The sequence below is a fragment of the Schistocerca americana genome, chromosome 2 (genome assembly GCF_021461395.2).
Source record: "Schistocerca americana isolate TAMUIC-IGC-003095 chromosome 2, iqSchAmer2.1, whole genome shotgun sequence".
NCBI lineage: Eukaryota > Metazoa > Arthropoda > Insecta > Orthoptera > Acrididae > Schistocerca > Schistocerca americana.
The window spans coordinates 835,511,111-835,537,015 of NC_060120.1; the positions used below are offsets into that span (position 1 = coordinate 835,511,111).

Sequence of the window (25,905 nt, forward strand, 5' to 3'; positions counted from 1 at the left end):
ACAACGCCGCCGCGGGCTGTGTTGTTTGGCTGCTCGGCGCAGTCTCTGGAGGACGAACAGCCTCACCTGAGACAGCCGAGCGAACCCGGAAGGGACACATCACTGTCACATGCGACGTGCCTGCCTTACGCTTGCAGGTCATCATCCACAGCAAACTGTCACCAGCAAGAGGCAGTCTCAATGAAATACAAGCCTCACCCCAATCATCTATGAGACAAAGCCTTTACAAACATAATATATAAAGCTGTAAGCAATGTTGGCATCAACCCCACAGACATGGTCTGTTTCAGGTGGAATGTTCTTGCCTTCCTCCGACTTTTGTACTGACTGAACCATCCAGTTACAGGAAGTTCAAACCACGAAACTGCTTTACATTTTCCCATACGTATCACCAGATGCTGAGGAAGCGGTGACTGAACATCGTGTTTTGCATTTGTAGTCCGGCACTTCCCCACTAGCCATAGTACTTAATATTCAGCAAGTAACTACAGTATATGGCGGAGGGTACTTCATATCAGTGCAAACTATTTTCTGATCCATTTCACGTAATTAGCGTGGAAGAAACTCATTGCTACATGCCTGGAGATACTGCAGATGCAAACTATAGCAAGCAACTGCTGCAGCCATTCCCGAATTCCTTGCGTACTCCGCTTTGATTTGCGTCGTGCGTCGCCCATTCTTATTTTGAAACGAGTGAAGATGCTTCTCCAGGTCCATCACGGGGTCTGATTAAGATTCATTAGCCCAAGAAAGGTCGGTGAGAACTGTCATCGCGGATCAGCTCTGCTTTTGCAGGAGCAGAAATCCCTGTGGTGTGTCAGCCAGCCGCGCTAGAGGGATGTGGAGCTGTGTCTCACCTCCCTCCCTGGTCCACGATCTCGTTGGTTAACGCTTGCGGCTCACTGTCACACTGAAGTATGCGTAGTATACCACAGATCAGAACTTTAGCAAGGAAGGGAGATTAAGGTTTACCGTCCAGTCAGAACTGTAGGGGTGTTCGTAGAATCCCGATCTGCAGCTATTCACCAATTATTTAACTTTTGGACACGCACTCACATGCTTAGACGTACAGCTAAATTTATGGCAGAAGGATTCATTTTACTTAGTCTTCACTTCGGTGATTCCTCTGTGGGACAGAATGAAATTTTCAGTCTGCAGCGGAGTGTGCGCTGACAAACTTCCTCGCAGATTGAAACTGTGTGCCGGACCGAGACTCGAACTCGGTACCTCTGCCTTTCGTGGCCAAGTGCTCTACCGACAGCTACCCAAGCACGACTCACGACCCGTCCTCATAGCTTTAATTCCGCCAGTACCTCGTCTCTTTTCATTGTTTGTCGTGGGGCTTTTGGGGTATATTTCAATACTCACCATCCTCTAGAGTGACGGGGTTTAACGAAAGACTGGAATGCAACCCAAGTTTACTATGTAAGGTCGTACCTTTTTACCACGACATACGAGTTGAAAAGTAATTTGATGTATCAACATTAAGTTTGACATTTCCTCTTACTGTGACGATTTGAATGTGGATCTTTCGTTTTGCGGCAAATGATGAAAGTGTCGACATTTCATGACAAATGGTTAACAGTCAATACTCATTACATGTTCTCGGTTTCTTTAAACAATGAATTGACATCTGATTGCCGGGGCAAGATGGTTATATTTTTGAAGATTTGTCTACTAGTTGGGCGGTGGTACGCTCGTCTGCGCTACACTGACCAATGTATTTAGCTATTTCACTTTGCTACGTTATTGTGTACTTCGTGTGATTAATAATAAACGGCCGGGAATAGTCCCGGCTTAAGATCTCTTCGGAAAGATAGAAGGACCTGAAGTTTGTTATCTAGCAACTGGTGCTAACTGCCATTACCAGGCTCAAATCATACTACAGCCGGATCAGAATAGGTTATTCTGAGCTAGTTCCTTACAGGACAACTACCATAAAAACTTATCAGAATTAGCTTTGTCTTGTCTGCTATTTTGTCATCGCTTTCGGTAGTTAACGACCAATTCGTTTTCGTTGATTCCGCGGGGTGTGATTTTACACGACACTATCTTAAACTACTTGCCGAAGTGCAGAGAAAGGTGATTTAACTATTACCACCGGGCTAAGGAAACAATACTGCACGTTGATGGGAAGGGTATGAAGGCATTCAAGAGAACAACCTGCCAGCTGCTGCTGCCTCCGCCGCAGGCATATTGTGCGCGCAGACAAAAGCGAACCGACATCATGGACTACTCCCATGCCAGCCTCAACTGCTTTGTTATTTTGATGAAGGTATAGCTAACATTGTCCTGTCGCCAGCAGCCACCTCTAACAGCGAGAACGCCTCGGTTGCGGGTCTGCGAACTTCCCGGAGCGCGCAGTAGTGTCGTGGATCGTGACCCCAGCCAGACTGCTACACAACACACCCACCGTGGCCTACATACATGCTGCGAGCAACACATTCTGACGTGGACGTACAGCCATACCCAAGCCAAATTACCCACTTTGGCCCCTGAATAATTTGAACCCATTAACTGACAATGGTAACCGTATCAAGTTCCGTTTCCGTAACTTTCTTTCCTATACGCCTCTGGCTGCCTGCTGCCGTTGGAACAATGGGGAGCAATATGCTCTTAGTTCTTCGCAAATCGAATCCCCTCACTGACTTTAGACTTGGCACAATGCTACTCGCTGCTGATTAATTCCGATTATTTTCTCCTGGGAACAATTACACGTAATCTTTCCGAAGCCCAATGACACAGAATAACTACGGGAAGAGTTACAGAAGCCGTCCATAATTCCGAAGAGCCACACACTGTGCATGGAACATACTGCTCTTCACATACTGTCGCAGAGCTAAACATCGTGCTTATGTTCAGGAGCGGACAATGTAACAAACTTTCTTTCGGAAAACTCTTCAATTATATCACTTGTAGCCTATATTTTACCGAAACGTCAAACTTCTTACGAAAAGACGGTACACGCCTAAGATTATGTTTTTGCAGCTCTATAATCAAAACTGTAGGCAGTTCTTAGAGTTAAATCAAAGAGTTACAATTATTTTGGTTTCATATCCCGTCGATGACGGAGAGCTCAAGCTCATATTAGGAGATGCTGTGATTGAAATCGGTCGTTTCCTTTTCACGCAGTAATTGCCCGAAACAATTGAAGGAAAGCAGAAAATACCTAAATCTGGATGGCCTTCCTTACGAAGGATTCCAGTGTCAAATCACTGCTTACCCTCGTCCGGTAGAGTCCAGTGACCATTATATACGAGGACGTGTTGAAAGCCTCCGGATTTATGTAAAAACAGCTTTTTAAATAAAAACGCTAACATTCTATATCTATTTTCATATCTACATATTTGCAAGCTCTCTGACGCAAGAAGACTCAATTTTGGCGTGTAACGTGGCGGTGTGTAACGTAACTGTCTGTCCGTGAGAAACAGCGTGCTATAATGAATTTAGAATTTGAAGATTTTATCAACACGGAACACCCGTATTTTTAGCATGACACCGCCAGACCACACACGAACGTCTGCAACAATCCGACGCCTTATGTTGACTGCTACTTGTTATCCTCCATGCAGTCCAGACTTGGTCCGGTCTGATTTTCATCCCTTTCTAAGGCAAAACCTTCGAGGACCAGCGGTGCAAGCAGAGCTGAGGTTGCGGCTCCGTAAAACTTTCTACAGTGACGGTATCAATCACCTGGTCTCGTTGGGAACAATGCGTTTGTCGCCAGGGTGACTTGAGAAATGTCTCCATAAATGAATAGATGGAATATTAATTTATATTTAAAAAGCTGAGGATTTGGACGCTTTACTTTTCAGCGCACCCGCTTAATATCAGATAGCACGTAGAAAACTGGAATATATTGTACGGCAACCAACAGCCGGAAAAAAAAGGGACAGTGTCGACGCTGCTGCCCAGAAATAGTGAGAGATTATAATAACAAGAACAGTAGTTTGCTGTTGACGCTTTTCATAATACGTCGTTACAGCTATGTAAGTATTTCTCTTGTACTCGTCTTTAGTGCTATCTGCGCCACACCAGGATCATGTGATTAGAACATTAATCCATTATTCCGAAGAAACGCCTCAGCTTTGCCCAAGAACTCCCTGGATTGGATTCTCACGATGCCTATCCCAGACTATTCAATTCGTGTTGCCTAATCCGTTGGGCAACATGCACCAGTGCTTCAAATGGAGCGAAGCAACTGAGACCTGCATTAAACTTAAACCTTTATAAATTGTAGTTTCTAGAAAAAATTTCTCCAGGCATAGCGTTACGTAAGGAGTTTGGAGAACAGGTTTTAGCCAAGGTTAACTGACGCCAATTCCCTGAACACGTACATGTTGATCGCATCTCATTTCCATCTTAGCGACTATGCCAATAGTATTTCCATTAAACTGGAAAATACCTTTACTGTGTTTTTATGTTTTTAACTTTATGAGGAGACAACCATCGGCTCGATACATCGCTATTCATTTATTCTTGGTGCTGAAGTTTTGAAATGCCCGCATGCGGAAAAACCGTTTGGTTCAACGGAGGCGTGATATACATTGCTCACTTTCAGTGGGAACCACCCATTCCACAATGGAAAAAAAATCCTTACGCCGTCGCTAAAGCTTTTCTCTCAACATGTTCCAGGAGTGATAAGCAGGATGGGAGGGTACCGATCGCGCGGGAAAAGGTGTACTGTTTGCCCAATTACGCGAGATCAGGTTCAGCATTACCTGAGGAAACAAGTCTACTACGCAGTATGAGCTGCGTTATAAACAGTTCGACTGCGCGCGAATGCTATTTGCATTGGTAATGTTTGCACCGAACAATTGGTAGCACTTATTAGTCACTTTCTTCGAATGTGCCATCATCTACTCTTACGTGACTAGTATTTAGAAAGGGACTTTAAAGTTAAAGTACAGCGTATGACAAGTTAAAGAGGCCGCAAGCTGATGGTTACTGGAAGAAAAATTTCGGGACAATAGAGGGGGAGTAGCATATAAATCGCGTATTTGCTTAAACGATTCTTCAAGTCACATTCTGTTTAACAAGTCATATCAATGAATCCACCGATAGCTTTCCGTTTTACACTCTGAAGTTAGTCTTTTATTAAATTACGCGAGTGATCTTTAATATGTAAAGCATCTGCCTCTAATGGACTATTTGTTGTTTACATGTTTGTAGTATTAAAAGATCAGCCCAGGTCTATATTGCCGCCATTATCAAAAGTGGTTTTTAGTAAGTTATTTAAAATTTTAAAATATCAAACTACTAATATCCTGTGCTTTTCAACTAAAAGCAATTATGCTGCCACCTTTATGAGCTATTTACAACTCATGTTTCAAATAATACTTACTATATCCCTTTTTATTTTGTTGCCTAATGAAACAGTTACGTACTAGAAAGTATTAACTGGAGTAGTACAGGCTTGTGACTATGAATTTTACGCCTCAACCGTCAATCACTGTGTTATTTTGAAATTTACGCCCACAGTATAGTTAGATGTTGCCAGAATTTTTTTAAAAATGTCCCTTATAAAGAATGAAAATTGTTTCAGTGTCTAACCATCATGTCGAGAGCCTCATTATGGGTATGAGTATTCTGTCAAGTAGAACCTACGTCTGGCCTAGCTTAGCAATCAGTCTGATAATTCCTCTGCACGCATTTTAATCAAAAACTGATCACGCGCAGTTGACACTTCGAAAAGTGACCGCGCCGCTGTTTACCGCTTCAAGAGCAGGGGAAAGTTTCGATCTGTTCGCAGTTGGGTTCACCGCAGCAGGAAGAGATACTGACAGAACTCTAGCTTCGACAAGGGTAGAAGATGAAGCAATGAATTTAAAATCTGTGCCACGCCCGGAACGAACCCCGGTCTCCCGCTTACTAGGCAGATGTGCTAATCTCCACAACATTGTAGCATTGTGGCTACCACGCTAGTGCCAACTACCCCAGTTCAATGTCCTCCCTAAAACTTCAATTCACATCAGCCCACTTTTCCCTTTTTAAATCGTCAGTATTGCGGAGTCACACTGGAATATTCGGCAGCTTTTTACATTATTGAGAAACTCTGCCTGTACCTCAGGCGTAAGCGAGCTACTGATCTGATGGAATTACGTTTTCCTGAAGACGTGGGTCAACTATCTTGGTTAAGGATAGAAGCTGAAGCACACACTAATTCATTGCTTCAGCTTCTATCCTTATCAGGGATAAAGTTGCCTCGTATCTCCCGGAAAATTAAATTCTATCAGATCAATAGAACTGAAGCTGTTAAGGGGCGTGTTGAGCTGGGCTGCCAGGTCTTTGGTTCTTCATCGAACTGTTCAGTATTTCAGCACGAGTGGTTCGGTATTTTCAGAATTCCATTCATACCATTAATTTATTGATTTGCGAAACCAAGTCAACAAACATTGGTGCGCTGCCGCAAGCGACCTTGCTTGATCGTCGTCCGCCTCTTTCTGCGTTCGGCTGCCGCCACCCGCGCCGCCAGTCACTGTGCACCGGTTAATCAGTTTAACTTCAGTGCCTAACGCTTTTGCTTTTTGACTTCATATGTTTGTCTAATCTATTTGAATTAAAATTATCAGAAGGATAATGGCAGGCCCATGGAGCAAAGAGTCTTCAGTTACACGAATCATTTCTGGTCTGACGCAAGAAAAATTTAGCGTCGCTGTGATAAAAGCAGAATTGTATATTCGTTTTAATCTTAAGTTCGCATCATCCAAAGACATACCAAAAACTAAAGGTGACAAAAACCTGAAAGCCATAACTAGCAATAATATGTAATTTTAATGTTTATTACGCATATAACTGTTCATCCTCAGCTCAGCAAATCCTTTCGCCAGGCAATGTTCGGTAATTTAATCTGAACCCTAGTTTTTAGTTGTCTAGGTACTAGCTCATCAATATTACCGCCCAAGGAAATCAATGTTCCACGTATGAGCCCCAGTCCGACACAGGGTTTTAATCTGCCAAGAAGTTTCTTTTCTGGCAGGAGGAGCATTCGCATATCGCTGAGAATCCACGACCCTCCGGGAATTTGGAATACCAATTTTTGTGCAGCGAGCTTAAAACCTTACCACCTACCACATACTTCAGTCGGTAACATGGAAAATTCCTCTAGAAATAAATCTAGCTCTAGTTTTGCGCAGTAGGTTACCACGACTAACGATAAGAGTCTACTTAACGATGTCGACTTCCAAGTTTACGACTGGTGCGGTAATAATTGATGTAACAGCTTACGTGTACTGCCATCAGTTTTGTTGGATCTTATCGCGGGATTGTTCTGTCCTCAGATATGTTCTACAGTTCAAAGAGGTCTGCGCTGCACATGGCTTTGACAAATTATCTCTTCGCGCATCTGTCACGTGTTACTCTACGAACTTCACCATATCGTTGATTGAAGACTTAGGGCGAAGTGTTTGTTCACTCTTACTCAACGAAGACATCAAGAAGCTCGAGAAAAGTTTATGCCAAATTTACTTAAGTTTTATGGCAGTTCTCCGGATACTAATTTAGAACCAGATATATGAAACTCATACCCGCATTTGCGCAATATCTTCACATGTTTACATAAAGAACGGCTGGTGCAAGGAAGCCGAGTGGGTAATGCAAGTTCCAAAACAAATTTGTGAAGTGCTCATAAGGTACTAGCGGTAATTTTGTCAGAGGGCTGAAAGCTGAATGAAATAAATTCATCCGTTTACCTTTTAATGAAAACGGATGACTTTTCCCGTTTGTTTTCAAACACTGCGGGTTTACAAGACTAGTACAAACCGCCGTACGGCAGCTTCGCTCTCACAAAAACCACAGCTTTCAGCTGCCCCCTTTCCTCTGACAAAAAGTCTCATGCTTACAGTTTCATTTGTAGTCTAGAGTTGCTTCAAAGACCAGTATTCTCGTCAAACCGAATCTCAAGTTCGAAGTTACTGTCGTTCGTGAAAATAGAAGTTAAGTAAATGCTGGATGGACATCCATTCGGCGGTAGTGCTCAAATTCAGACACCAGCACCAGTATATGGCTATGTTCGAGCTTAGCTCTGAAAAAGTAAACAATGGAATTAACTTTCATGACATGTAATTTCTGTTTTCCAGCAACGTCGCGTGCAGGTCTGTTTGCTAAAAAGCAACTGCGTTTATTACGTCACCTTTATTAACTATTCTTCAAATATATGACCGAAACCACGAATGCTGAATTTCCAAAACGACAGTTTCACGGTTTTATGTTAAGAGTACAGCCCTGGTCCAGAGCCCAACTTTCAACGTTTAATAGTTTGCCAGCAAAACAACCTTAGCCCAGGACATAAGTTTTATCGCTTGTCAGGTAACTAGAGTCATTCTCAGCTTTAAGACGGCCCAATGTCTTACTTTTAAGTAGTTTACCTGCAAAATCTAAGTAGGAATTGACAACAGCGTCTAGCAGTTACGTAGTGTTGAAAATGACAAAAAGCCAGAAAGAAATTAGAAGTTCAGAGTACACGAAAACAATAAAACCTGCAAAGTTTTTAGGTTTCGAGCACACGAATCACTAGCGGAAACTAGATTTAGTTAAATAGCTCCTACTTGGGGTAAGAAGCTAATTCTGTTGTACAGAAATTGTACACGTTATTTTAGATTACTAACACTGGTCAAGACAATTGTGATTTGCTTATTTATTTTCCAAGACTTCAGATGCAAGAAAAATGCTTCAACTTTAACTGAAAATGCATTACTGGAAGTTGTTAATTACATGAATGAGTTTGCAACTAAGAATAATGTGTGTTCTTACAGGGACAAATTGTAAGTAATTTAAGAAGGTGAACAGGACTGAAAGAGAGTTCACTTTTGTTAAAGATTGAGACATGCGGATTGACATATGTAAGAACGCATTCCTCAGTGATTTGACGTGTTACTGAACCCAGGGTGAAGAGATTGTGCAATCTGGTATGTATTCTGAAGGCCTCCGTGGAAATAAAGCAACGCAGAAGAGGCTGGTACACTTGCTTTATACTCATACGGCCGAGTTTCCAACTAAACAAACCAGCTGTGAAAATGTTTACCACTACAAATCAACTAATCGTAATGTTTACTAACACCAGAATATTGAAGCATTTTCGTTTAAGATTTGGTAGGGCCAGTGTAGACATGCATTACAAGTGAATAAATGAGTGTGAGCGAAAACCAGTGAATTTGACTGTGCTAAACGTGTAGCTGCATCAGAATAACCGTACACAAACGCAGCGAAAACTCTGTAAAACACAAAGATGCAATTAAGTTATGCACTGAATGGAGTTTTTCCTGTAATTTTACTACCTGTACAATGCATGCTTGCCTAATTATTTCCGGACATGTGTTATTGACGAATGACCGTTCCACTTTCCTCTTCAAAATACTGAAAACTAGTATCTTACGCCTACCATGAAGGTTAGACTAAAATGTGCAGATAACGTATGCAGTTTTCTCCACTACTTCAATAACTGATTTTACCTTAGCACGGAGACGACCCGTGCTCACAGTTTTACTTTCGGTAGGAAGTCATCTACCTTCCGAATTTTACATTTCTGTGTAAAGTGTGACTAGCGCTCCTGGAAGAAAGTTGATCGAGGGGAACGCTGTTTTTTTCAGACACTTGCCGCTTCCGTTTGCGAAATTGTATATTTTGTTTAGTGGGTCTCTTCCTGTATTCCCTCAAAAAATGGTTCGAATGGCTCTGAGCACTATGGGACTCAACATCTTAGGTCATAAGTCCCCTAGAACTTAAAACTACTTAAACCTAACTAACCTAAGGACATCACACACACCCATGCCCGAGGCAGGATTCGAACCTGCGACCGTAGCAGTCCCGCGGTTCCGGACTGCAGCGCCAGAAGCGCACGGCCACCGCGGCCGGCTGTCTTCCCTCACTCAGCTTCCTGTAGTCTAGTTTCTACCTGTGGACTCACTGATCTTGTCGGATTTGTTGACAGGCTGAACGTGTTGAAGGCCCCTCGAGCAATAGATTGTGTTAACCGTAGCTTGTAGTTCTAGAATTTCATTTTCGAGGCACTTCATCCTCCGAAAGTTAGAAACTGGAAACTAGAAAAATAGACACTGCTGCTAAAGTGCTTGGAGCTATGACAGCCGCCCCATCCCCTATCCCGCAGTCCGCTCCTGGACTATTAATCCACTTATCAACTAACAGGCAATGGAGTTGCGATTAATACAGTGACCAAAGGCTGTGGCGCTTTCCCAGGAAATAAATTGAAGATATTGGCAAGATCATCGATAAAAGAATATACAGGGCATGTTCCGATGACTAGGGCATAGCGAGGAAAAGGGTTGGTATGTCCCCCAGCACAGTGAAGACGCTACTCCTGCTCAGACACCGTAAGACATCAAAGAAAGGTCAATATATGACGTGTGATACGGGAAGTAACGCATACATCTGATGGAGCACACGAAAGCGAGTCCGGAGCCTTAACCAGTGAGCAACGTCGTTCAGTGTGTCAATGAAAATATCTATCGGCTCAAGCAGCTACTGTCTACACCAGAGGTAGTCAACCTTTTTTACTTACGAGCCACTTTTAGATCTGTTAGTAGTAAAATTTTCCAACCTCCCACAGTGCTGGTGATTTATAAAGTATGGAAGTAACTTTATAAAATGTATAAAGCAGAGCTGCTGCAAATTAAAGCATAATTACTTACCAAATTTCATGAAAAAACGAAAATACCCGACGTTTACCACCCACCATGAAAGCTGTAACGGTACGGACCAGGTTGCCTACCACTGGAGTGGATTCTTACCTCTGAATCGTATTTGCGCGACAGCCAGAACAGACAAAATGGGCTAACTATTCAATTCTATCTACATAACCTTAGAAAATAGTGGATATGTAATTTATACATAACGAGGTATTTGTTTTTCCCACCCTCACCCGGGAGAAGATGGGCACTGAAAGCAGTAACTTGAGGCATCAGTATACATCACAATCTGAATTACAAAAACCAAATATTCTTTGATAGTTCCTTCGCGGAGGCAGATTCACCCCGAGAAGTATTTGAACGTCTAATCTACGTTAAACAACAGTCTTCCTTCTCATATACAGAAAACATTCCAGTGAGTAGTCTAACTGTTGACGTATGCCATCAACACTTGCTGCTTCCAAAAGCAATTTGCGTACTACGTCCTACATTTGTGCAAGGTTTCCCGCTGAGAATAACTTTGAAACCTGTTTCAGTAAACTTTCTAGAGTCCATCAAGCTGTGCGCCACTGAGCTTAAACTTTCTTTATGAGGACGATGGAACCTGCAAACGCCGAAACGACTTGTTTACAACCAGGTCGTAACGAATATAGTTACTGTTCACACGAAATAACTCGCGGTTCCTGCATTTGCGAAACGTATGCGACAATAAATTTTTACAGGAAAATTTTCCACACGAAAAATATCAACGAGTGGAGCCTTGGGCTTTTGCGTTAGTACTGTCAGTGAACAATTTCACCTCATGGGTTTCAGGCTTTCCGAAGCAACAACGTTGGTATTTGTGTCCGCCATTTCCTGTTACCTAAAATCGGCAGATCTGTAAAGCCGACTACTTGAGAGCGGCCTTAGTTGAAATGTTGTGGATGGTCGCCTAATACCAGACAAGATTGACTCATTTCTAAACAGGAAATCTATAATGGGAGGCCACTGCGTTATTCAGCCCTTCAGGGCTAGCCGTGTCCGTGGATTTCTGCCGAAAGACAGTGACGCTTGAGCCAAGATAGCTTCACTCCCACACCGTTTAGGTTTCTGCTCCGCAACTCAGCTGCCTACATATGGATCCATTGCACCTGTAAACATTTCTCCAAAGACTCGAGTCTAGGAGCTACCCAAGGGACTATGCTACTTCTCATTTTAACGGCAACAGATGCATTAAGCAGCATACAGCTACCGACGCAAGAGATTTTCACGCTGAAGATAAAACTTATTGCAGGAGAAACGCTTCCTTCAATGCCCTCAGAATACACCATATTAATGGTAAACTATTTCAAGTTACCGGTACATCACATATTACTGGCAACTGCAAAAATTTTGCGACTTTATGTAAAGTTGTTTCGTAGGAAGAACAGAACGATGATTTCACGATGCTAAAAAAAGCTGTTCTTAATCCTTCCACTGATTACCTGGTTAGATTACAGGCTACATACAGGTTTCATACCAAAGTGTCGGAAAAAAAAAAAAAAAAAAAAGACAACGTATAATAAGATGTGCTTTCCAGTTGTCCGGCCGCGTACATAACACTTAATGACGAATATAGTGTCTGCATTTAACAGGGAGATATACAGGAACGCTAGACGAGGAGCCGGGTGTTCAAAAGTCCAGTGCCCTTTCAATTACAAATCTGTACTTTTTATGAACTGGTAGGGTCAAAAGGAATATTCGATACGATCGTCCGCCTTGGCGAGTGATATTTACTGCTCTCAACCTTTTGGAACAGATATTCAAAGTTTTATTGCTAGTTGGCGAAGCCAACGAATGCAAAAGCAAAATAAAACTGGTTGCGGTGACACTAACCTGTACCTCAGCCCATTTGAAGTTGTCACTGATGTCACGCTACAGTCGGCATGTTTCCTACGTCACTGGCCAACACGGAGAGGCGACTCGTACCGAATATTGCTCTTATCCGAAAAAAGGACAACTGTCATGATGCCTGGTGTCATTCACTAGATTCACGATTGGGGTTGGCAGCACACTCAAGTCTTATAAAAATATTAAACAATTGTAAGAGGAAAAAAACCGTCCAATTACAAACATTACGCAAAGTAAGAGGTAATAGTGGGTCCTAGAGAAAATAGCGTCAAACAAGCCTTATATACGCTTGCATTAAGGCAAAAGCCACCATTCAAATGTACTTTCGTAAGCAAGCATTCAGCAACAGTCTTTTGTTTACAGTTTTACACTTGCAAGTCTGTAGATCGACGCGATTTGTTGACACACTCTTCTCGAAAAGCAACCAGCCCTCTTCTAAGGACTCCAAGCGTTCAGAGAAGTGGGTCCACTACACGGAAACCCGCAGGAAAGCCACGTGATAATCCCACAAACACTGCGACAACCGCCAAACAGCCCCTCTCACTGTTAGGTGATGAAATTACCTTAGCAACTAAGCGGAGGCAAGGCACGGCGTGAGTAGCGCTTATCGGGTGGGCGGCGACGGCGACACCAACGACTTTGCGCGCAAGCGTGTGCGCGTTCGACTGAGCGACCACGCGGCTTGCCCGGCGCTCTCTATCCCGGCCGCGGGGTCACGTGTACCGGCAACGTCTCAGCCAATGGTGGGCCTCCACGCGCCCCCACCACCTCGCGCAACCTGTGTGATTGCTTGCGTCCTGCCGACTCCTCAGTCTATCGTAATTGGTGCCAAAGGGCGCTTTCTCAGATAGGTCTGCGGCACTGGCCAGTCTCGCTGTTTATCACCGGGCATCTAATAGTGGGCGACCGTGGAGCAGGCTCTGAGATACGCCGTACACTCCTCAGCTCCACGTGGGGTATATCGCTGATACTTTATGACCTTTAACTGCGCGTGTACACGTGAGTTAGGCAATTCCCGCCAAAGAACTCTCTGCAGTACTGCTGCTTCAGACATGTATTGCGCAAATGAATAGAAATAAAAGTCCCTGCACAGGCACCAATTTATCGGCCAACCGACCGACCAATATCGAGGCAGCCTACACACGTCCAGCGATTACACCGCCTCCCTGTTGTGATTTGTTGCAAGTTCATTGCGTTTGTTCTATGAGATCCCGCTCTATTTAACAGAACGAAAAACGGGGGTTTGCCTTGAATATTTTAGAGGTAACGGAAAAAAACGTAGAGAAAAAGCAATAGGGAAAGAAATGGCTAATGCAAGGAAATAGTCACCCACGTTCTGTAACTTAAGCAGCCGGGAGCCGATGATTTTTCATTGCTGTCTAGGAATGAATCAATCGTGCATTTCGGAGCTGCTGATCATCATCAAACCATACTTAAGGAGAAAGGGTAGTCATCACAGAGTCCGTAAGCTGCGAGAAGAGGTAGTTAGCTACAGTAAGATTTCTAGCCAACGGCAGAGGTTAAAAGTCAATAATGTTGTATCTCCATAATTATTAACTACAAAGATCCCTGAACTCTGCAACGCGATTTAAAAGTTGACTGAGTAAATACAGCATGGTTTTGCAAACTAAATAAAACAAAAAATTCATGTAAACGTTATTAATTTATTTAGCAAAATAGATGACGGGAAGTTTAAGAAACTCAAATTCGAAGAACAAAGATTACACATGATGGTGGCGTACATCATCTAATAAATACAACACACACATACGAACTGAAGCATTTAGCAACTGTCAGAACTGGAAAAGAAATCCCACACTGTTCTTCATAACTGAGGACTTAAATATAGGTTGGACGTTTCTTTAACAACAATGTAGCAAGTATTTTATGAATAACGTCCGCTGAATGTCAATATTTTAATTTCTAATTTAATTTCCGATACTTATCGGGAATAAAACCTAAAAGCAGAAATAGAGGTCGACGGACATTTGTTCTGTATGCCACACGAAACGCCGGCCGCGGTGGCCGAGCGGTTCTAGACACTTCAGTCCGGAACCGCGCGACTACTACGGTCGCAGGTTCGAATCCTGCCTCGACCATGGATGTGTGTGATGTTCTTAGGTTAGGTAGGTTTAAGTGGTTCTAAGTTCTAGGGGACTGATGACCTCAGATGTTAAGTCCCATAGTGCTCAGAGCCACTTGAACCACAGTTATAGATTGGTTAAAAATGAGAATTTTTGTATCTATATTTGGTACACTCACACTATGTATCCCACAAACATCTGCAGCCTTTAAATTTCTTCAGCAACTCTGTTCTTGAAGTTTCGTCCGCTTCACACCTTGTCACTTATATTAGAACGGCATTTAATCCCGTACGCACTGACAAAAGACGAACTTTTGTCGAACTGTTTTTTACGACAGCGCTATACACGGCACAAGTTGTTGGGACGGGTGGTGATGGGTTGGATGTCGTGTGGTCGTACCAGCCAGACACCCCGACAAGGAAAGTTCGTCCGTCGGTCGGCCAAAACGCCTACACACGTTCAACTATTGGTCGGTCGGTTGGTGCGTGTGTAGTGCCCTTCAACATTCAGGAATGCCGCAACTTTGGCGGCCTTCGACGTGACACTTTCTCTTGCATTCACCGAGAAGTGTAATATAGACATGCAAGTAGATTCTATTGCGGTGCAGTTAAATTAAAACATAAAAAAGTACTAAGTTATATGCCTATTCCTTCCAATGAGGGAAAGCAGTAGAGCACTATCATGCTTCGGAAGGAAACTGTTTTTCGCGCATTCGAGGTAAATGTGAAACTGAGCACAAACTATAGCTTCTCAGACTTTCCTCCGAATAGCGGATATTAAACAATCGCAAACGAAGATACCTTAGATGTGGTACACACTGAAAAGTCGCACAATCTTACTGGGCTACATAGTTTCGATGCCCTGCAAACATTTGCAGAAATCGTAAATACCAGAAACCATGTGTGCCAAAAAGAAAATCTGCATGAAATTTCATCTGACAAAAAAAAATTAGTGGTGAATTTCTGTCTCCACGAAACTGGTAAAATTTTTGCATCACCACGATTCTGACAATTCCGGAACCTGTACAGATAATTGGAATAGATATAAATATAAACATCATTTCCCCCCTTTTTATTGCTAATGAAAACCACGCATTGCATGTTGTACCACCATACAGCGAGACCGTCACAGGTGGTGGTCCAGATTGCTGTACACATCGGTACCTCTAGTACCCAGTAGCACGTCCTCTTGCATTGATGCATGCCTGTATTCGTCGTGGCATACTATCGACAAGTTCATCAGGCCACTGTTGGTCCAGATTGTCCCAATCCTCAACGGCGATGCGGCGTAGATACCTCAGAGTGGTTGGTGGGTCACGTCGTCCATAAAGAGCTCTTTTCAATCTATACCAGACATGTTCGATAGGGTTCACGTCTGGAGAACATGCTAGTCGAGCGATGTCATCCTGAAGGAAGTGATTCACAAGATGTGCACTATGGAGGCGCGAATTGTCGTCCAGGAAGACGAATGCTTTGCCAGTAGGCTGCCGACATGGTTGCACTATTGGTCGGAGGATGGCATTCACGTACCATACAACCGTCATGGCGCCTTCCATGATCACAAGCGGCGTACGTCGGCCCCACATTATGCCACCCCAAAACAGCAGGGAACCTCCACCTTGCTGCACTCGCTGGACAGTGTATCTAAGACGTTCAGCCTGACCGGGCTGCCTCCAAACACGTCTCCGACGATTGTCTAGTTGAAGGCATATGCGACACTCGTCGGTGAAGAGAACGTGATGCGAACCCTGAGCAGTTGATTCGGCATGTTGTTGGGCTCATCTGTACCGCGTTCCATGGTGTCGTGGTTGCAAAGATGGACCTCGCCATGGACGTCGGGAGTGGTGCATCATGCAGCCTATTGCGCACAGTTTGAGTCATAACACGACGCCCCGTGGCTGCACGAAAAGCATTATTCCACATGGTGGCGTTGCTGTCAGGGTTCCTTCGAGCCACAATCCTTAGGCAGCGGTCATCCACTGCATTAGTAGCCCTTGGGAGGCCTGAGCGAGGCACGTCATCGACGTTCCTGTCTCTTTGTATCTCCTCCATGTCTTAACAACACCGCTTTGGTTCACTCCGAGACGCCTGGACACTTCCCTTGTTGAGAGCCCTTCCTGGCATAAAGTAACAATGCGGACGCGATCGAACCGCGGTATTGACCGTCTAGGCATAGTTGAACTATAGACAACACTTGCTGTGTACCTCCTTCCTGGTGGAATGACTGGAACTGATCGGCTGTCGGATCCCCTCCGTCTAATAGGCGCTGCTCATGCATGCTTGTTTACAACTTTGGGCGGGTTTAGTGACATCTCTGAACAGTGAAAGGGACTGTGTCTGTGATACAACATCCAAAGTCAACGTCTATCTTCAGGAGTTCTGGGAACCGGGGTGATGCAAAACTTTTTTTGATATGTGTATTAATAACAATTTGAACCTAAGATTTTCTTTGGAAACATTGGTTGTGTGATACTGCCACCCCCTTTCAAATTTTGGGTTCTGGTGGCTGATCTGTGTACATTTATACTATGAGAAATACAGGAGTGAGGGTGTTAACAACTCTTACACTCAAACGAATGTATGCTGTCTTCCGGCTTTCAGAGTGGTACACTGTTGAAGTACCAACACTTGCACATGAACACTTGTCAACCGTTAATGGTAGAAATAAAGTTATTGGTAAGTTAAGCCGTAAGTCGATGGCACTTCATTTCCTACAATATCCCTTTAACGCAACAGTTATCACGATTTTGCGGAAGAATGCTACAGATCATTTTTTTAAATAATTTTGCCAGGTAGTTTGGTCGATATGAAGCTCACAATGTATCTAAGATTGATGTGGTGCATGACAATCTGCGTCAGCATTGTCTTCCAATGAGCGGCCAGGGGACGAGAATGTATCTGTAAGGAGCTAGCAGAGCGCTGCAGCTCCTGTAGCGACGGCACGGTGCAGCCCGCGGCAGTGTTTGTAAACACGGGCGCCAGCTGCTACACTGCGGCGGGCAACCCATTAGCGGAGACCCACCAACGAAAGCCATAGGCCCAAGTGTGGTAGGCTCCGCATGTGCTACACGTGATTGCGTCCAGTGCTCTCAAAGGCATAAAATATTGCAATTGGCGGATCACCAGTATACCCTCAAATGTATTGCATCTTCCCTATGAAATGCGTGTAGCAGGAACGCGTTTCAACCGATTTTCACACTTCGTCCGTTAATTACACACACGACTTGTCGCCTAAGAGGCCTGCCTTTGAAAGACTAATCCTACCTTCCACTTCTTAGGTTGCGAAATGTTAGGATTCACGGAAGTTTAAATTAGGTTTCACAAGGAGCGGTGCTAAAAATACTGTTCTTACAAACATGAACGATATATGCTTTGAAAGTTTCGAGAAGGTGATATAAATTCCCCTTTTGAAAATTCTGTCGAATCACTATGGATTCGAACTTGTATCCACAATTAATGCTCCATCTCCGGTAGGCATAAAATTTTCTGCCTCGACTTATTAAACGTATTTATTTTGATTGCAGATTCCGCTGTTCTGCCGGAATGATGGAATAGATGCAACAAAAAATTGCTACAAAACCCATTTTAGAGATACATCCTATTTTCAAAAATGTTATAATGCCACCTTTTTCTTTTTTAAATTTCTTCCTAACTGCGAAATACGTCGATGTACATTCATTCGTCTTACGATGATATCAAGGTAGTGTCAAACATGATTGCTTGAGCGTAATAAAACGGGATTCAGTGTCAATGATGTTAAAGGATATAGCACTTGACTAAAATGAGATTATTGTCAGGCCATGTGTTTCAAGCATGCACTCAACTGAACGTTAACTCTTAACTCACTCTAAACATTTCTAACCAATACATGTCCTACACTCTGTTATGCACTCAGTGCATGCATGTTTAAACCATGGTTTGCCACAATGCTCGTTTTTAGTTAAGTATTACTTTATATATATACATATAGCAGGATTATGTTTTATTGTGGATATGCCTGAAGTATATAAACATCGTTGAAATGATTACGAGGTCCTCTTACGATGAATGTCCATTGACGCATTTTATAGTGAGATAGAAAGTGGTATAACGTGAAAAAAGGGCTCTTATTACAATTTTTGAGAACAGAATGTACTTCTAAAACTGAATTCGTTTTGTAGCAATTTACGTTGCAGCTAGTACTTGAGAATGGCACGATATCGAAATCTCGATCATGATAGATAGATATCCAGCCATCACAGGCCCTGTAGACCACTCACTGCTTCCACAAACTGCCTCCATTCCTACCTTTTTTGTGCCCGGTTCCTCCAGGTGTCTTCAACCCCCAGGGATGCTAGGTCCTTCGCCTGGTCGTCCATCCAGCGCTGCCTTGGTCGTCCAATGGGGCGTTTGATGTTTGGTTTCCCCCTCTAGTGCCATCTTCGCCTGTCTTCCGTCTGGCATACGGGCTACATGGACTACCCATTGTATTCTTTTGCTCTTTATCTTCTGTTGGGTAGTTGGTTGTCGCATCAGAAGGTAGATTTCCTCATTTTTCCTCCTTCTCCATTCTCCGTTATCCAAAACTGGTCCCCATAACTTCCCCATTACTCTTCTTTCAAATATTAATAGTTTTTCCTTTTCTCGCTTAGTCATACTCCATGTTGCTAAACCGTACATTACTGCTGGGAATATCACTGTGTTGTAGATTTTCATCTTTGTGTTCACTGAGATCGATTTAGAGTCGAGTGTCTCTCTGAGGGAACGCATGCAATTCATTCCCACTGCTATTCTTTCCTTGATGTCCGTTTTTATGTTGTTGTCCGTGGTAAACCTAGATCCCAAGTATTTGAACTGATGTACTCTCTTGAACCTCTTGCCATCTATCTCAAGAAATTCTTCCTGCTCTTGTCTTCTTCCTAATTGCATGAACTCTGATTTGTCTTGATTCACTTTGAGCCCTTCCTTCTGTGCATAACTGTCCTTTTCTGGTACATTCCTTTCATCTCATGCTTTGATTCACTTAGCAGTACTATGTCATCTGCAACGCGAGACAACTGAAGTTACCGTCCATCTGTACTCCAGCCCACTCCTGTTGCCTACACTCTTATTACTTTCTCTACGATGAAATGGACCAGAACAACATGAGAGAGCATCGCTTTGTCTGAGGCCTGTCTCAACCTCGAATGTTTCTGATGTGGCTCCTCGGAAACATACTGCTGCATTTGACCCTTCCGTATAAGCTTGCACCATTCTCACTAGCTTCTCAGGGATTCTGCAGTCACGCATTGCATTGTATAGGCTATTCCTGTGGATGCTGTCATATGCACATTGTAGATATCTTTATCATATTCCCAGTGTTTTTCAAACAATTGTCTTTGTGTGACAATCTGATCTATTGTCGATCGGTCTGGTCGAAAGCCAGCTTGGTACTCCTGTATGATGTTCTCTATGAATGGTTGCAATTTTCTGAGGATAATGACGGACAGTACCTTATACGTTACATTCAACAAGCTGATTCCTGCGTAGTTAACACATTCCATTTTGCTTCTCTTCTTATATATTGGGCATATTATAGCCAATTTCATTTCTTCTGGCAGTGTATCCTTCTCACATATCAACTGAACCAATTTATATATCTTTAAGTGTATGCTCTCACCTCCCTCCTTGATTAATTCTGATGTTATTTATATTCAATCTCGATCATAAATAAATATATTTAAGAACAGCCCGACGGATAATGTAATTTCTGTAACGCTACAGAGCTGGACGCCAGTAAAGAGAAAAAATTATCTTCTGAAGGTTTTACTGTAAGTTTCTATGATCGTATTCTACAGAAATAATTACCCATTTCAATGTTAGCTTCAGACGACGAGGAACTCGCAGGAGCGCGGCTAAATGAATTCGTAAAAAAAATGAGGATAACAACTTCCCCCCTTGTCATGAATCTAAAAATAACAGGAGCGCCGAAGGATAACAGGGGGCTGGAGGTAGAAAAGCAGTGGAGGAACGCTGAGCCAAACTTGTACAGTTACCACCTTCCCTCGGAGGGAAGGTCAGCTTAGGAACATACACGATTGTATTTGTTATACTGAGCTTGTTACGTGTACATCGCAAGAAAATTTTTAAATCTGCTAGTGGACACTTTCTAGGAACCCCAGAATACTGTATTTTTATTTTCCATATAAATAGTTCTGGCCAACCTACATAAGTTCAAATCTCTGATTTTCCTAAATCGCTCCCGACAAATGTCGGCATGGTTCGCTCTGAAAGCTCACGGTCGATTTCCCTCCACATCCTTGACACGATCCAAGCTTGTGCTCTGTCTCTAATGACCTCGATGTTAAACCCAGTCTTCCTACCTTCCTATTAAATAACTTGCCAGAGTGTATTAAATGTCATGTAGATAATGTGGTGGAGTTTAAGAGAGAATCAAAGAAACTTCTGTTTGCTAACTGAGTACCTTCAGAGAAACTCTTTAATTCGATATTTAGGTTATATTATAATTAGATTCAGCAGTGTGACACAATAGACTTTCGTAATGTTAAGCCTTTCATTGTGGTGACATTAAATTAAAAGTACATCTTTGACTTGTATCCACGTCCCAAAGAGCATTTATGGCGTCCATGGAATATGACTAATGTAACGTAGAAATGATATTCACTCTCAAAAGACTTCCTGTGATGGAGGGAATGAGCCAAACTCAGACAATGTTCGGAAAAGCCGTGTTGTCAAAGGTCGCGGTTGCGGAAAGGTTGACTTCCGTTGTCGGACAAGCTCGGGTAGGTAATCATTTTCGGCATCTTATAAATCGACATTGTCACACGGCTAAAAAAGCTGCCAAAGTACGTCTTTGGGACGTGTTTATTTGCTCAGTTCACTGAAAGCATTTTCACCGCTAATAACCGTGCTTCAGAGCTAACAACCATGCTACTGAGCTCCCTGAGAACTCAATCACTGACTGGTTGTTTGTCGAGATGTGAAACTGAATCTGCGCTGCTGAACAAATAATCAAGCAAGATCAGGATGACATATCAAGTGTTTGTGAGAGGTATGTATGAGTTATAGCTAACGAATGTTAATGCGAAATAAAGTCTTTGATAAGAGAGTGATTTACGTTGCAGCCGCAGGTCTACGTTTGTGCCTTAGTTAAAGAATTCTCGATATGAAAACGAGAACTGCATTACAAATTCAGAAAATCTGCACTACAGTCTAGGTTCATCTTAAGAGCTAATGTCTGACTTTTATCCTGTATCTGGAGGTGTGGCCAGCACGATTTATTGCTCATGTCACTACCATGGTCGACACATCCGTTGTACTCAATGATGCCTGTAGTTTCGGTGCGTACGATTCAGGTATTTTATTACCAACCCAAGTTAGAAGCTGAGCTCCCCCCGCCCCCCCCCCCCCCTTACTCCCGCCCACGTCGTTCCGCGATTTACATGCAAGTATGCTTCACATTTCGTTTCCGATGCTTACACTGTTCTGATCTTGCCAAGACATCTATTCTGACAAATATTTCCCTCTTTTCTATCGCCACTTTTTTCTTTCACTCCGGAATCTTCTTCCACCTGCAGTCACTTTAATCTACGAAGCTCAGAGCGCCCGGCTGTGACAGATTTTGCGAAAACAGATGAACGTCCGTGTGGTGGATGAGTACACTGGACCAGAAAATCTATAATGTGGCAAGAAGACCCGCGTGTTCCGGGTATTGTGCCTCCACCATAAAGAATATGGTTTAAGTAGATCTTCAGCTAATTAAGGCCATGCTAGTTAGTAGAATGGGGCGCTCCGCGGAACTTACAGACTTCGAACGCGGTCAGAAGAAAAAAAAAAAAGAAAAAAAAAAGATGGCTCTGAGCACTATGGAACTTAACATCTGAGGTCATCAGTACCCTAGAACTTAGAACTACTTAAACCTAACTAACCTAAGGACATCACACACATCCAAGGATTCGAACCTGCGACCGTAGCGGTCGCGCAGTTCCAGACTGAAGCGCCTAGAACCGCTCGGCCACAAGGGGCCGGCTTGCTCATAAGTCACACATCACGCCGGTAAATGCCAAACGACGCCTCGCTTGGTATAAAGAGCGCAAACATTGGACGACTGAGCAGTGGAAAACCCTCCGATGGGAGGGTGTGGGTATGGAGAATGCCCGATGAACATCATCTGCCAGCGTGTGTAGTGCCAACAGTAAAATTCGGAAGCGGTGGTGTTACGGTGTGGTCGTGTTTTTCGTTGAAGGGGAATGCACCCCTTGTTGTTTTGCGTGGCACTATCACAGCACAGGCCTACATTGATGTTTTAAGCACCTTCTTAATTCCCACTGTTGAAGAGCAATTCAGGTATGGCAATTGCATCTTTCAACACGATCGAGCACCTGTTCATAATGCACGGCCTGTGGCGCAGTGGTTACATGACAATAACATCGATGTGATGGACTGGCCTGCACAGAGTCCTGATCTGAATCCTATAGAACATCTTTGGGGTGTTTTGGAACGCCGGCTTCGTACCAGGCCTCACCGACCGACATCGATACCTCTCCTCAGTGCAGCACTCCGTGAAGAATGGGCTACCATTCTCCAAGACACCTTCCAGCACCAAACTGGACGTACGCCTGCGAGAGTGGAAGCTGTCATCAAGGCTAAGGGTGGGCCAACACCACGTTGAATTCCAGCATTACCGATAGAGGGCGCCACAAACTTGTAAGTCATTTTCCGCCAGGTGTACGGATACTTTTGATCACATAGTGATATTTGCTCCGACTTGCAAGGAAGCGTCTTGTCAACATGTAGAGCACAATGCTTTGCCTCCGCCTTATGGAGCGCACGGTCTGCAGGAAATCTCACTCGTTTGATTATTATTATTATTTTTCTTGCAATGGCTCTGTATCACCTATCAGCAGCGTAAACGATCAAGTGATCTGTGACCTATATTTAATGTCGGCAGTGTCAGACTTATGAACTGTGGTGAGTACATGTGTGACTGGCTCTCAAGTCTTAACTAATTCGTTGATCACGACTCCGATGTGTGTTTTTAAAAGTTCATGAGTTACATAACAGAAGTGCCAATTTGCTAGCGACGAAGATTGTAGTAGTTGGTTTACGAAATAGCACGCACCGTTTCATACGCGAATGGCCAAAGCGTTTGATGCTGTAATTGTTTCTCTTTGAAGAGTTAAAACGTCTGCGACAGTACCTGAGATGCCCGTAAATTATCGCTAGCGAAAGGATGGAGGCGATTTTTCTGGTCCCTCGTTTTTAGTGATAAAAATTGGCTTTTGCATGGTTTTTCGTATTATAAAAAGCACTTATCTTGCTACTACAAGGAAAAACTGATAATACACACTGATTGAAAACGTTCCTTTTCAGAAGGAAGTTTAGTGTTGAAAACCCTGTTTAGTTTACGAAAAGAACTCGTCGCCATTTTTACTCTACTGTTTATTTTGCTGTCCATTACACATTGCACTTCACTGTGATACATGGCATAGAATGAAGTGCCTGCTTTTGATTATGTTAAGTATGAGCTACTGAAAGATGACTGTGGTTCACAACGAGTAAAAAGTTAGTATATACATTTGGAGTTTTCTGCTCATGGATGGTTAAAATCAAACAAGAGACCAAAAAAGGTTAATATCTATCGGAAATAATTCATCTCGCTAGCCTGCTGTGTTTGTCACTACGCTGAGCCAACGCGGAACTCAGACTTACCGGTCGCGCCACTAACGTCTTTGAATAATATGTATTCCATTGTGAGAGACGACAGTTGTGATTGTCAGGAACTACTCAGAAAGTCTTCTAGTAATATCAGCTATGTTTACTCGCAGTAATTTTAGTCTAAGGCGTAGCGAAAGGAAAGGAAAGCTGCACAGTGTAAGTTTATCAATGCAAGATTTTTAAATGCAGTACACAATGTATGACAAATAGCGTCATCTCGGAATGGTAATTACGAATTTTGCGGAGATTAATAGTTGATGCAATGCTGACACGGCACACTACAACGTATAAAAATTATTTAACCAAATATATTCTTGAAAACCAAATGGGGAAACTTTACGTAACTAAAAAATTACGCGAAATGAAAAACGGCCGTTATCTTTTTCGCATACTAGAACTGCCCGAATTGCGTTGAAGTCACATTTTTTCTTTTCTTCTTTCCTTATTTTCCACCAAACATTTGTTTCCTTCGGAAAGGAACAGTAATACCGTTAAGCAAAGTGGCATATTCGTGCAGAGGTATAATCGAGGTGGTGTAAGGAATTGTGATGAAATAAACTTTCATTTACTAATACATTCATGCGCGTATCGCAATAAATTCATAGAGTAATAAAAGGGCTTTGAATATCGCCCATTTTATTTGCAACGCGCACAGAAATGTAACGATAAATATTAATTGCCTTCTCTTATTCTACTTTGATTATATCTCGCTACGAGTGTATACGATGCTAACCATTAATATTACAATTATTTCGTTTCCAAGAATGATTCCTTGGAGCGATACAAATTTTAATGTCGAACACTCGAAAACGCCTGTGACCCGCTGGGTGCATGTTTCCCTTGTAAGAACGTTTAAATACTGTATGTATCCCGACTGATTACATACAGTACCTATGGGCTGCAAAGTGAATCTCAGATATGCACTATCGGTGTAGATAAACGCAGCCAGTGGATACGCTTCCGAGAGCAAAATAAATCTTCTCAGGAATCCATCGAACAGAAATCTTATCACATGCTTAGATGTACAGTCGCTGCCGCTCCAGATGCGCCACTGACAATTAAATGGGTCTACCTAGGGTATTAATTCCGTGGCATTTCCATAAAAACTGTTAGAAATCATTCTGTTCGGTTTCTTGTAGCAGCCAACGTAGCACAACGCATGTTTCTAGAAGCAAAATAGCTACAATGACTTGTACTTCTCACGATGTAATATAACATTTCTCCACGTCTAGAGTGAGAGAGACGGCTGTTTCACTGCTTAGGCTGCAGCTAAGCTTGAGCTTATCCATGGCGTTAACTTTCGCTACCACAGGTAAAAAAAGGTAACGAATTATGGCAGAAATCATTAGTCAGTGAAACAGATTAAAGTGGCGTTCCCATAGTTAACTGCTGACATTTGCCAATTCCCTGAGTGCCTACAGCACAGAACCGAAGCATCAGCAGGAAGGAAGCGGTTTTGCTGAAACTTCCGGCACACATACGCCGAGGACATAAAGGACAGAAAAGCAAGAATAGGAGGCTAATTGGTGAAGTCAGGCTGTGTGGAACAACTTCAAATGGTTCAAATGGCTCTGAGCACTATGGCACTTAACATCTGAGGTCATCAGTCCCCTA

At 43.0% G+C, this 25,905-nt stretch overlaps 1 protein-coding gene across 3 annotated transcripts in view; it reads right to left on the reverse strand.

Annotated features, from left to right (window-relative positions):
* The window catches only part of LOC124595539 (long-chain-fatty-acid--CoA ligase 4), a 260,221-nt gene that overhangs the window by 88,510 nt on the left and 145,806 nt on the right, over nt 1-25,905 (reverse strand). The window contains exon 1 of one of the 3 annotated variants that reach the window (XM_047134317.1): nt 13,076-13,198. The exons of the other annotated variants lie outside the window; for them this stretch is intronic. The gene's annotated coding sequence lies outside the window, so the exon portion shown is untranslated. Of the gene's footprint in view, nt 1-13,075; nt 13,199-25,905 lie in introns of those variants that run through there. 3 annotated transcript variants of the gene reach the window in all.